Raw genomic sequence first — 12,394 nt, 5'->3', positions numbered from 1 at the left:
CAATAAAAAGACAATCACTAATAAATCGTGTGTTAATTCTTTTTTACCTAGATTTTAGCCAAGTAACTGAATTTGTCATTATGTTTGGGGTAGAAAACCAAAGTATCCTGACAAAACCCACAACGACCCAGGGACTGTGCGACTAGGAGACTGGGACTGAGCGACCAGGACACTGGGCTGAACTCCAGTCTCTGCGATTCTTTGGCAGGAACTTTTAACAACTGAGCAATGATGCTGCCTTTCATTTATAGGCATGAGAATGAAAACACCATCAAACTATCTTGTTTGTCTGTTGGAATGCATGTTTCCTGAGATGCTACATGTTTTGAACAGGAAGAGGCAATCTGTCAGAACTACACTTCTGTATCTTGTTGTCACTGCTATTATTTTTACCAGACTTGAGGCAAAATATTTAATTGGTAAATTAATTGACTAACTGGTTAATTATTTCTTCATCACAGCTGTTCCCACAAATGAAAACACAGGAGATAAGCCACCCTGTCAAAGTGATTCAAGTAGAACTGTATTCTATCTGGATAGCTCTTCCAGCATTGTCAATAAAAGTACATTTTTCAATGAAGGCAATAGTGGAAACTAGAGTAGAAACATACAATTCCACAGCTGTGCGCACTACCTGCACCACTACTTGATACACAGATGTTCTAGCATGTGAAAGAGTGTCAACAGTGCCACACAGCCATCAGTCCTTCAAAATAAGCTGCACATATATGATTGATAAAGCAAATAATTGATTTTTTTCCTGTATGTGCAGCCCCCCATGCTACTATGTGACTCTAAAGTATAACCTATACTACACATCACAGCTACATACAGTCTTATGTGAGAGTTTCCAAGGTGGTAAAACGACTACTGCTTTTACTTGGTGGCTGCATAAAGTGACACTGGGGTGATAATATTCACACAACTTAATCACTAAAAAAAAGTTTTATGGTCAGAAGGGTGAGAGGCAGGGGAAGAAAAATTCCAGGTATCCACTGAAAAGATGCAAACTGTAGCTGCAATGTTATAAATGCGCTTAACCAGCAATGGTGTATCAGCTTCCTGGGGTTCATATGTCAATCAGTGACAAACACAGTGTGGGTGTAGCTTCACCCCTTCTGGCCATGTTTCTTTCTAATATCTATCTCTGGCTTTTGCCTGAAGTAAATACAAGCTAGGGGGTACCATCTGCATCACTGTACTACTCAAAGGGAAGTATTTAACACGGTAAGATTCCAATGTAGAAGGCAGGCAATTGCATACCATTCAGCTGCAAGCAATTGCATGCCATTCAGCTGCAAACAGCTACATGCCATTCAGCTGCAAACAGCTGCATGCCATTCAGCTGCAAACAACTGCATGTCATTCAGCTGCAAACAACTGCATGCCATTCAGCTGCAAACAACTGCATGCCATTCAGCTGCCCATGTTTCTCCTTATAACAAAGCATTTAGGTGATGGCATCAATACTACAATGTCACCTTTAATTTAATTTGATAACACTTGTTACACACTCGGAGTTGGAACATAGGTAAAGCTATGACAATGTAGCCTCATGATGTTTTACTGCTTTATAACCATAACAAGAAAAATAGGCACAATTTTCTCTTTTTAGAGGTGACCTGGGAGTGTCATCTGGTCAATTAAGCTGCTTAGCAGTCACACGTTTTTCAAGTGGAGAGACATTAAGGCAATCAAACTCGCAATGAAGTCCATTACTAGATCATAACCTTAAACCTCTGTGTTAACCATCAGGAACAGAAGTCACCTGCAGAAATGCACATCATTTTCTAATTTTTCTCATGTATGTGGGTAGCGTTATCAAAGTACTTCACATTTACAATAAGCCTAATACGTAAAACAGTAAAAGATTAATTACAAGGAAAGCTAGATCCACACTTACTGGGATAACTAATAAGCAACAGCCAGCAGGAAAGACTGACAGTAACTTAACAAGTCAGATATTGAATAAACAGGAATAATGCAGACAAACTGCTGGATTGCTATTTAAAATAATGTCGAAAGAAGGCAGAGCTGGGTTAGCCAATGCCCCATTAATGGATAAAATAATAACTAAGCCATTTTTTTTTCACACTCTGCATAGAGTGGCACATAACTTCTGTAAAAGTCATATAAGCAGACAGCAGCATCTAAACAGAAAATGATGCTTAACGGAGCTGCATTAAGTTACCTGTTAAACAGTTAACAAACTTGAGACAGGACACAATATCAGTATTTTCAGAAGTACAGAAGCCTATTGCTTACATAACTATACAGTAGCTCCCTAGATTAGTGAAGGACAATTAGTGACAAAATGCAAGCATACAGCTTAACCACACTACCTCTGCCCATACAAAATCTATGCTAGGTCAGCACAGGCTCGTGTTTAACAAATAAAAAGCTGCAATGTGCTCCCCTGTCTGGCAGTTAACACAGAGGATCAGGTTTATGGGATGTTAAGAAGTTTCATTCTGTAATGGTTTGACTTCTTCAGCCTCCATTCGCCTATGAGATGTATACACACACATACACATATATAATATATATATATATATATATATATATATATATATATATATACATTAATTTGTATGCATTTGCATATGGCTACTACTTCTAGTTTACTGATTCACCCTTGTCCTAGATTTTTGTTTCTTAACTGCAGTAGTTTGGATTTTTGATAAACGTTTATGACCATTGACTCAACTCTGACACATTCCTATCCCTTATCTTGTTCTCTTTTTTTGTGTGTAAAGTCTATTGCAGATCTTGTACAAAACAAAAAAGAAGGCATGTATTATTTCTATATCTATTTCAGAATCATCTACAAAGAGATAAACATGGAGCACACCCGATACGTAACACAACAGTACCTACCACTAATCACCATTTTTAGAATGGCTACCAGTGATTATTACCCCCTGTATGTTACTTTTAGCCACTGTTGTACCTTTTCTACCAGCCTATGATCTTTTCAAAGCTATCTAATGTGGTCAAGGCACAGCAATTCTGTTTTTGTGGAATATTTCCTAAACAGGTTAGCAGGAAATTAACAGTGAAGCAACTTAATTAACTGGGAGGCTTTTAGCACATTAGACATGTTTTCTTACAAACAAAGCACACTTTAATGAGGGAACATATTTAAAATTAGTTAAAAATAAAGAAATCTTATGTTTTAACTGCATTTGAAATGCATAGGTATACCTGTTAAAACCTTCACATTCCTAAACAATAGCTTTGTTATACTAATACTGCACACTGAGGTAGGAGGGAAACAGTTTGGCTGTGTTTTCTTTCATAATGTGCCTTTGTAACATAATTTTTCAATAAGCAAGGCTTAGTCCAACATTAAGATTAATCAGCATTCTCATCTGATTTGGCTGAATATTCTAGCTTCAAGATGTAAAATAGTTTTAGTTTCTCTTTTCCTGACAGATGTAGATTGCACACTTTCCTGATGTACCCCTGTTTGCCTTTTACCTTGGTTATAGCATTATATTGACAATCTTTCTTGTTATATGAAATATGTTAATTCGGGGAAGACCTGTGGAGAGGGGATCAAAATTTCCACACAAAATAAGTACAAATGAAATACAAAAGAAGTAGCAGAACAATTATTGATTTTGTTAGAACATTAACAGGTAGTTATTTATTGATCATGTCTAAATGTATCTGTAATTTTTCTATGTGGAACTTTTCTCCCCGGGCCTCTGCTAAAAAAGGGCCTTTTCGGCTCAGTCAAACACCCCCGGTTAACAAATGTAAAATAAAAAATAAAAATAAATTTAAATGACAAATTAAGAACATCAGGCAACACACATTGTCGTAGAGAGCCCAGGAGGGCATGTAAGACTTAGTGTAAGACAATGCCTCATAGGCAAGTACTATACTAGCTGGCAATTTGTACATCTCTTTGTTGGATTGAGATGAGTTAGGACAGAAGCTTTGAAGATATATGTGGAATTTAGTTCTGTGCATTAATGTGAGCCCCACTGATAAGTTCAAAATGCACAATAAGAAACAAACACATGGTGTTACCTTACAGCTATGTTAGAATGGTTTGACAACATATCCCACCTTAATACATCACACAAAACATGAATGGTGTAGAAGTGCCCCATAAATGATGCACGGAGGCATTTACATCTATTGCTACTTCATCCTCACCAATATTCTGATGCACTTCAAATCTTCAATGGCAGGTGGGGATAGATAAGGCAGGGCACATGCTTGTATGACAGCAGGTATGTATAGGTGTGCATCAGCATGTGTTACTGATGGAAAAATTCAGTGAGGGAACCAGAGCCAGACTGCACCACAATGATCTCTGCAGGTAACAAAGGTTACTTAGATAGATTCATAGGTTCATAAATTAGCACTAGACTAACAACTGCCCTTGTGGGCCATTTTAAGCCTAGCCAGTTACCCTATGTGAGAATCAAACCTTGTACCTTGTATGTGTAAGATAAACACCTTAGCTATTATGCCAACCTTTTAGCTGTTCATACATTACTAGGACTAATCTGTCTTCAGGGATGGACAACAATGGGAGAAACTGAAAGGGAGACAGAAGAGCAAATCTCATTCACTAATCCGGAATACTGATGTCCCATATGGAATCTAACTTTTAGTACACAGTGAAAAGTATTACGGTGATTAGGAATGCTGGAGACAGAAAAGAACAACTCAGTAATATCCTGTAAAATATGCATGCGCGGAGCTGTCAGCATACACACCTGTGACAGTACCTAGCATCATTACAGCGTGAGAACCATGTCTGCACAGCATTAATGTTCCTAAATAAGGCTGTACAGAACAAGTATTCTGCGTCACTTCACTCTCTACACAGCTTGCACAGGTGTAAACAGAAAATCAGTATTATCATTTTTATCTCAGAATCACCTGCACGTATGATAACGGGACACAAAAACTTGGCACCGTTAAATTATTTTTATTTTTAATTTGACAGATTTTATGTTACAAAAAAATCTTCTAATCATCATCATTTCTTACAATTACTGTCTGGTTGCTTCCACTTTTACATTAAACAAAAAATGCATAATACAGACATTCTTCTACAAACAAGTTCATCCTCTGAAAAGTATTCCTACATCATGACAACTAATTACAATCCATTAACTCCAATAATATAAAATGCTCACAGAAAAGATTTACTGATAGAGCTAAAAATATGTAAAAATAGAGAAAAAAATGAAACATTACTGCATATTACTGATATCATTCTCAAATGCTAGTTCTGCAAGCAACTCTCTCTGTATCAGAACTCTGCATGGACTCTGGAGGCACATCTGAAATGCATTATGACAGTGTGTGATGAAACAGTATTTAACTATTCCAAGAGTTGCTCAAAAGTGAACTACTGAACCAGTCCGCAAAACTGCAAGGCAGAATAGAGAGCCAGAAAAACAAAAAGGAAACTCTGCTAATGGGTCAAGGAAAGCGAAAATAATACACTTTATGCCACTGGCTGTTATTCGTTGCTTTCTCAAAATACCCAGACCTCCCTGATCTAGGAAAGATGTGAATAATGCTCTTTATAGGCATGTAGAGAAATATGGAGATGAGCATTCCTTTAAATTTGCTAATTTGGAAAATGTTGTCTTGGACCCTAGAGGAGGCAACATTAAAGCAATCTTGGCCTACAAGGAAGTATGGCGGCAGTTATTCACCGACGCCTCGACACCCCCGGGGCTTAACGACCACATTACTATAAAACCATTATTAAATATAAAACATTAGATTATTTCAATCATATATTTTTTAGGCAAAGGAACGAATCAGTTTATGCATTAAAAGATTTATATACACATTGTAGTTCACAAATCTTTTTTATAATATATTTTTGTATGTTGTGGGTAGTTGTAATATAATATTTTATTTAAATTTTATTTAAAAAGTATTTTATATATTAAATAAGTTACTTGATTGTAGTATACATATTTGTAAGGGATATGTGACTGGTTTGTTTATCAGTCAGAATGCATTAGTTTATATGTATTAGAATTCTTTTATTTTCATTTTTAATTGTATATTTTTTATATATTTTTTATATATTTTGATATTGTTATTTATTTTGTTGGTAGGATGTCTGGATGTCAATATATGTTACAGGTGACATTAGGCAAAAACTGATTATTTTAGCACTGAATTTTTTGATGTTGTGTCACTTTAAATTTATTTTGATTTGGTGCCAAACGGAATATTTAAACTGTATTCACTGTTTTTAAATTTGTTCTGATGAAGCTCACGGTCAAGTGAGTGAAAGCGCTTAACATATGGTACAATAAATGAAGATTTTTCAACTTATTTGTGGTTGGAGTGTTTCGATACACATTTTACATCATTCCAGGTGGTTGGGGTATTGTATGTGAGCAGTGAGCGTTTCAGGAATCCATGGAGTCTAGCGTTCTTCATGTTTTCTTTGTTTTTGGAGTATAGTGTTGACGGAACGCTTACCGGTTCAGGAGGTACTTGAAGAATAGATAAGTGAGATGCAGATGAAGAGTTTTACTGAAATCCGCAGACAGATACAGGTGTTTTGGATTTTGATATTTCAGGACTCTCCTTCCCTGACCTTCACACAAAAAGACAATGGATACTTGGGAAATATAAGTGGGAATCTCACAAATCAGTACGTTTCTAGCATTCTGCCAGCAGGCATGTTTCCCTGTATGTGTACTTACACTTACACAATTTACACATGTAAAATATTCTTTATTTTGGCATTCAGTAAACAGACTAAACTTTAAGAAAACTATCTCTTAGCAGCAGAGATTAGAGTAATTTCAAGGTGTCCTGTACAGTCAAGACATATTTAATGACTGCAGCTATACTTATATGATCAGAATCACAAAAATTATATGCACAGCACCATAGGCAGGATTTTTGGAATCATATACCAATTTCGAGACTGCAGACCCTATCCCCAAACCTGTACAGTGCATGGTTCTATACAGTATGTCTTTTCAATACTGAATAAATATGAAAAGACAGCCTCAAAGAAAAAAAGTTCAAATGACAGCCTTGTGTAAAGAAGGTAAATAATCAAGAGCTCTAGAAAAAGACAATTTGCAAGTATATAGCTTAAGTAAGACGATAAAAAATATGTCTGAGCTTTTTAAAAGTTATATTATGGCACATCTATCTCAACTTTTAGGTTCATAGGTAGGTACTAGGCTATCTGCCTGAAGGCATTTATAAGCCTAGCCGGAATGTGTTGGCTTTCGCCGCCCCCTTAGGTTAGTTCCCTGTGCCTCTGTCCAGTAGAGTAAACAGCCTCTGCAAGGCTCAAACCCTAGACCTTGCATACCATAGACAATGTGATTTACCACGAAGCCATGCCAAACATTTTACCTCCAGAATTAGGTACAAAGCACAAAAAAAAAAAAAAACAGTTATAGGACCCAAATTACAGACCCTTTTAAAATCATGGTTTTGCTACAGTAGAATGTCTCAAAATGGAGGAACTAAGCAAAAGTGTGAGGCAAATTAAGTGTGTCTCTCAAAAATAGGGACAGCTGAGAGATATGCACCTTAGCGCACAAAATACATTATGTTTAGAAAACTGTAAGCATGCATATACATGGTATATATGCCTGGCTAAACAATAAATGCATCATTACTTTGCAAATAAACATGTCTATCGCAAAGTATTTGTCTTCTGACAAAAATTTAAATAAACTTCCAGAATACAAATAACTTGAAATGGCAACATTTTTCAGAATCTATCCCATGAGCTTCTTCCTTTCCTCACACCTTTTGAGCTGGCTGCTTATGTAAATACTTCCCAGTAGTTAAGGAAACGCCTAAGTCTTGAGGAGGTCTTGACTGTCATGCAAATGTACATTGTGCTTCTATAAAAACATATGGATGACATTTAGGCTGAAGAACTTACCTATGATCAGTACATTTTGTAATACATACATTTGTACAGAAAATAACTACACAAGAAAAAAATGAAATAGAGAAAAACACATAACCTACAATCTGTAAAAGACTGCACTCTCTAAAATAAGAAAACTGCATTTAACAACAACAACTAAGAAAAAAAGACCAGAATTTCATATTACTGACACATAAGAGGCAGCAAAATATAATGCTATTCCAATTCACCAGATTAAGCAGCAGGGTACAATACTTTGACAATTTACACATTTTTTTCATTGCATTGATAAAATGCTCCCACTGATTTGAAGACCAGAGGGATAAACACCAATGAAGCCCCACCAAGCTCTGTGATATGTTGAAGGTTCCACATTTTTGTGCATCAATGTTCCATGACAGGAAACAGTCATGACATACTACTTAAAGTTCAACAAACCAATAACCAACAGAGATAAAGTAATTTTGCTAGAGCTATGCTCAATAAAAATGCCATACCAAACACAATGTAAAGCTTTGTTGGCATATCTTGGGATGTTAGCAAGTTCATTTCTTGCACAGCCAGGATCCATGAGGGATTGCAGTATGACATTTCTACAGAAAAACCTACAAATTCTGTCCAAAAGCTGACCAAGTATTTCCATGTAATCTTCAAACAACATATGCACGAGTATTTCTTTGCTGTTAGGTAATCTCTAGGCTTGCACACATTTATGGAAGAAAAGGTATGCAGCATTTTGATCTTTCTGTCTTTATATCTTATTTATCAATATGTTTGTTAACCTAAATAAGCCCAATCACAAATGCCTCTTTGTAGACCCAGAAGCACTGTTTGGCTAAATTACTTACTTAAGGTCTCACAGTTTGCAAGTCAAAACGTGAGGGAATTAAGCCCACTATTACAACGTGATCACATAAGCAACTTTTTATTTACTAACTTTTGTCAAACAACATTTACACATGTCCAGCATATGTTGATTTGGTACACTCACACTAAAAATTGCCAAGGTTTGCATGTCTAGGCACAAATGAAAAATTTCCAAGGTGCACATCTAATTTCCACAAGGTGATCCTTAAAAACTATGTTAGCAGTGGTGTTTTCTAACTTGCTAAAATAACTCATGTCATGTTGGGCTGAGGTACTTACCATACAGCCCCTATGAATCAATTTCAACCCAGTGCAGGGACTGAGACTAGGGCACATATTTTAGTTCTAAAGAGAGATCCCAAGTGGGATACCATGTAAATGTTAATGTTGTCACATGGCAAAAAACTTTTTTTTTCATACAGCAAGTAAACAAAACACACGTTTTCATTGACGGGTCACTGTTAATAATATGTATATCTCATTTTAAGAGCATTCTAGGCAAAAAGTCCCATTGCATGTGTATCTGGTATTTAATTTACTTGGTGTATGCCTTGTGATTCAGAACTAACAACACGTGAGAACGCAAATCCCTCTACAACACTTTATTCACATCCCAAAATTATCTACTGTTGTAGGACGCAAACATTTATTTTTACTTTGAAAGTGAAAACACCAACGAGTTGACAATATCACCATGGAGCTGCAACTGAAGGTGCAAAATATTAGAAGTAGCAATTTTTAAGCAACGCAGGCACAGTGTAAGCATTGCGAAAGAGACCTCTAGAAAACAACTGCATAGCCGAAACAATATTAAGTGTCACATTTGTGGGTATGCAAAGTAACTGGATCCGTCAAGCTGAAGCAATGAGGGGCAAGGTTCAAATCCCAAGTATTCCGCTTTAATTGTAGTTTGGGGAGATTTGCACTCCTTTCGCAAAATATTAAAGCAAGTGCTATACTGCAGCCACTGGTTACATAAACAAATTAATGCCATCTGAAATTTTTGCTGCCAAAACATAATCATCAGCAGATGAAGCTGTCTAGTACCAGCAACTACAGGTTCGCTAAATATTTCTAAAATAATAATTTTGTACCCGCCAACTGAAAACAGCATTAATTCCATGGCAGCATAAAACCGATCACTTGTTATGCAGATGTAATCAAAATCACTATAAACTTTGTAGCTTTTAGAAGTACAAGGAGAGTGCAAAATTATTACAGTGTGCCAACAAAGTAAACGTTTATGCCTATTAGAGAGCGAAGCAAACGATACTGAAAAAGGATAGTTTCAGTGTTTTCAGAATAATACATTCAGCAGAATTAAAATGCACACATCATTTGTTTTAGCAACAAAAGGCAGACAGAACACGTTTTAGCAACATAATGTAAACAACCATTACCAGACGTGTTTCAGAGTAGCAATATTAAACTTCAAGGGGCTCTATCATATTATCTCGCTTATAAATGGATAGCACACTACAACTTTTGACCCCCAACACTTAACAGCAGCACTAATACACACACTGAGTCAGCACTACACTAGCACTTAGGAAACATCGGTGCCTCCATCGGGCAGCACGCTTACTTTGCGGTGGTCCGGGGAGTCTTGCGTGAAGTTTCACCTCAGTGCTCCTTCTGGTACCATTTCATTTTCTACTTCACGCTTTGACAGGCAGGAAGTTTTTATAGACAGCAGCGCAGGCGCAGGGGGTCTATTAGCCTCGCGGCTCAATTCATCGAATGCCGAGGAGAAGGCTGGAAATAACTCCAGCTAACAAACGCCTTGCAACTGCACAGACTTAAAGGGCAGTGCGCCACCCAGCCTGGCACAAGCACCAAGAAATGCTGCCACAAACGTTTTCTTTGTTTTGTACTAATTATACAGTCACACACAAGTCTGCTGCTGCTTGCAATGGAAAATCCTTACCTTCTCTGCGCAGTGACAAGTGTACTGTACCAATAGCTTAGACCGTCTTCGTAAATGCAATAATGAAGAAAATAAAGTAGCGTTTCTCTGGCTGCCTCACAAAGGTGAAAATACGCAAGGTCTCATTGCATTCTCGGATAACTGCAGCTGCTTCATGTAACTGCGCTCCAGGAGGCTGCAGATGCTTGACTAGTATATACGTATATTCTTGGTGTACAGTTCTGTTCTCTGCATGTTTGTTTATAGTGATGAGAAAATTATATCCTTTGAGGTGAGGTGATAGCATGCTCCCTTATGCCTGAGACGTTCCCACATACAATCCATTGGATTGAGCCGAACTGAGAGGGGTGGCGCTACAGTGACATAGAAACAGAAGACTGTACTATTAATCCAACCCAGAGGCGGAGCTTTGCTTGATATTGAAGGAGCTGGAACATAGAGGCGGAGCAGTTTCCCATATAAGGGCATACATCTTAGCATAAAAATGGGCTTTGTGAACTGTTCACCTTCTGGACTGAACGGTACATGACTGTTACAGTCCCTCGAAGTTTCTAACTCAGCGTCAGTCTGGCATTGTTTTTAAGGAATTGTCTTAATGATGCTTAGTTATGCTGTACCCATGGAGCAAAATAATGCACGCTGACAAATAGTGTCGCCTGGTGGCTGGTCGCATACTTCTTAACAGCCCACATTTTCGCAAAATGTCCAAATTTGTATCTCATAGTTTTGGTCTGTTCCTCATAAGACTTGTAGTTTCCTGTCAAACCATCGAACATTAAAAGTCACAATATAATGACATATATTTGAGTTTCGGACTTGGCATCTTTCAGAAAATGCATGCTAATGCAAAACCTATTATTCTCCATACTATTTAAATTTATAAGACGAATGTTAAAAAAAAATCCCTGATTTTGGGTCTTTGTCTCTCCATTATGCATAGCTTTTAACATCCCATCTCCAAAATGAGGAACACTAGTCCTCATAATGTGGATCAAATGGGGGAAATGTGGAACACATACTAACTCCTTCAACCAAGAGGGTCACATGATGGTTAAAATATGCTGATTTTAGTTATAAAAAAGATCTTTTAATGGATTAATAAGATTAATTTCTATTTACCATGAATGTCACTGAATGTGTTACAGACCCTTTCAATGTGGAACTTTGAGGGGCATGAACTTTTTAAGATGCCAAACGAGGTACTCTCCTCCCAATGAGGCACGCTTGAGAGGTATGCATTATATTAGGCTTTATACGGATTTCTTGCGCTTAGGGGTTGAGAGGTCTGGCTGTTGGTAATAGATCTGTTCTGTAGGTTTTGTTCTAGAAACCAAGTGTACTACTTCTGCTGAGAATTAAGGATGGCCAATAGCAGTTAAAATATCAAAGAGCGAGTAAGTGGTCAAGGAAGGACTGGAATACATTTCCAACTGCAAGAAAAGCATAACACTTTTTTTATTACTTGCACCAAAATGCATATCTCTCAATTTGTCAAGAATTTCACACAATGTCTAGATTTTTGTTTCATATTTTTTATCTGTTCCTCAAATAAAATGTGTGTTTTTCAGGTGAATTATGATTGAAGTCACTAAATAATCACAGACATTTGAATTCCAGACTTAATAGTCTTTGTAAAAATGTATGCTAATACAAAACCAAATATTGTAGTAACTTTCAAAGTTTATAAAAGCAATAGT

The 12,394-nt window shown here is 36.9% G+C and overlaps 1 protein-coding gene across 4 annotated transcripts in view; it reads right to left on the bottom strand.

The window, feature by feature from the left end:
- The window catches only part of KLHL29 (kelch like family member 29), a 2,735,259-nt gene extending 2,724,220 nt beyond the window's left edge, over window positions 1-11,039 (bottom strand). For 3 of the 4 annotated variants that reach the window (XM_044062747.1, XM_044062745.1, XM_044062748.1), the window contains exon 1: window positions 10,698-11,039. The gene's annotated coding sequence lies outside the window, so the exon portion shown is untranslated. Of the gene's footprint in view, window positions 1-10,355; window positions 10,622-10,697 lie in introns of those variants that run through there. The other variant, XM_044062746.1, reaches the window with a different exon arrangement.
- Between the last annotated feature and the right edge of the window lie 1,355 nt (window positions 11,040-12,394).

The sequence above is a fragment of the Protopterus annectens genome, chromosome 2.part1, assembly GCF_019279795.1.
Source record: "Protopterus annectens isolate FY-2018-M chromosome 2.part1, PAN1.0, whole genome shotgun sequence".
NCBI lineage: Eukaryota > Metazoa > Chordata > Ceratodontiformes > Protopteridae > Protopterus > Protopterus annectens.
The sequence above is the reverse complement of the archived record's forward strand: the minus strand, read 5'-3'. Positions and strand labels throughout refer to the sequence as shown.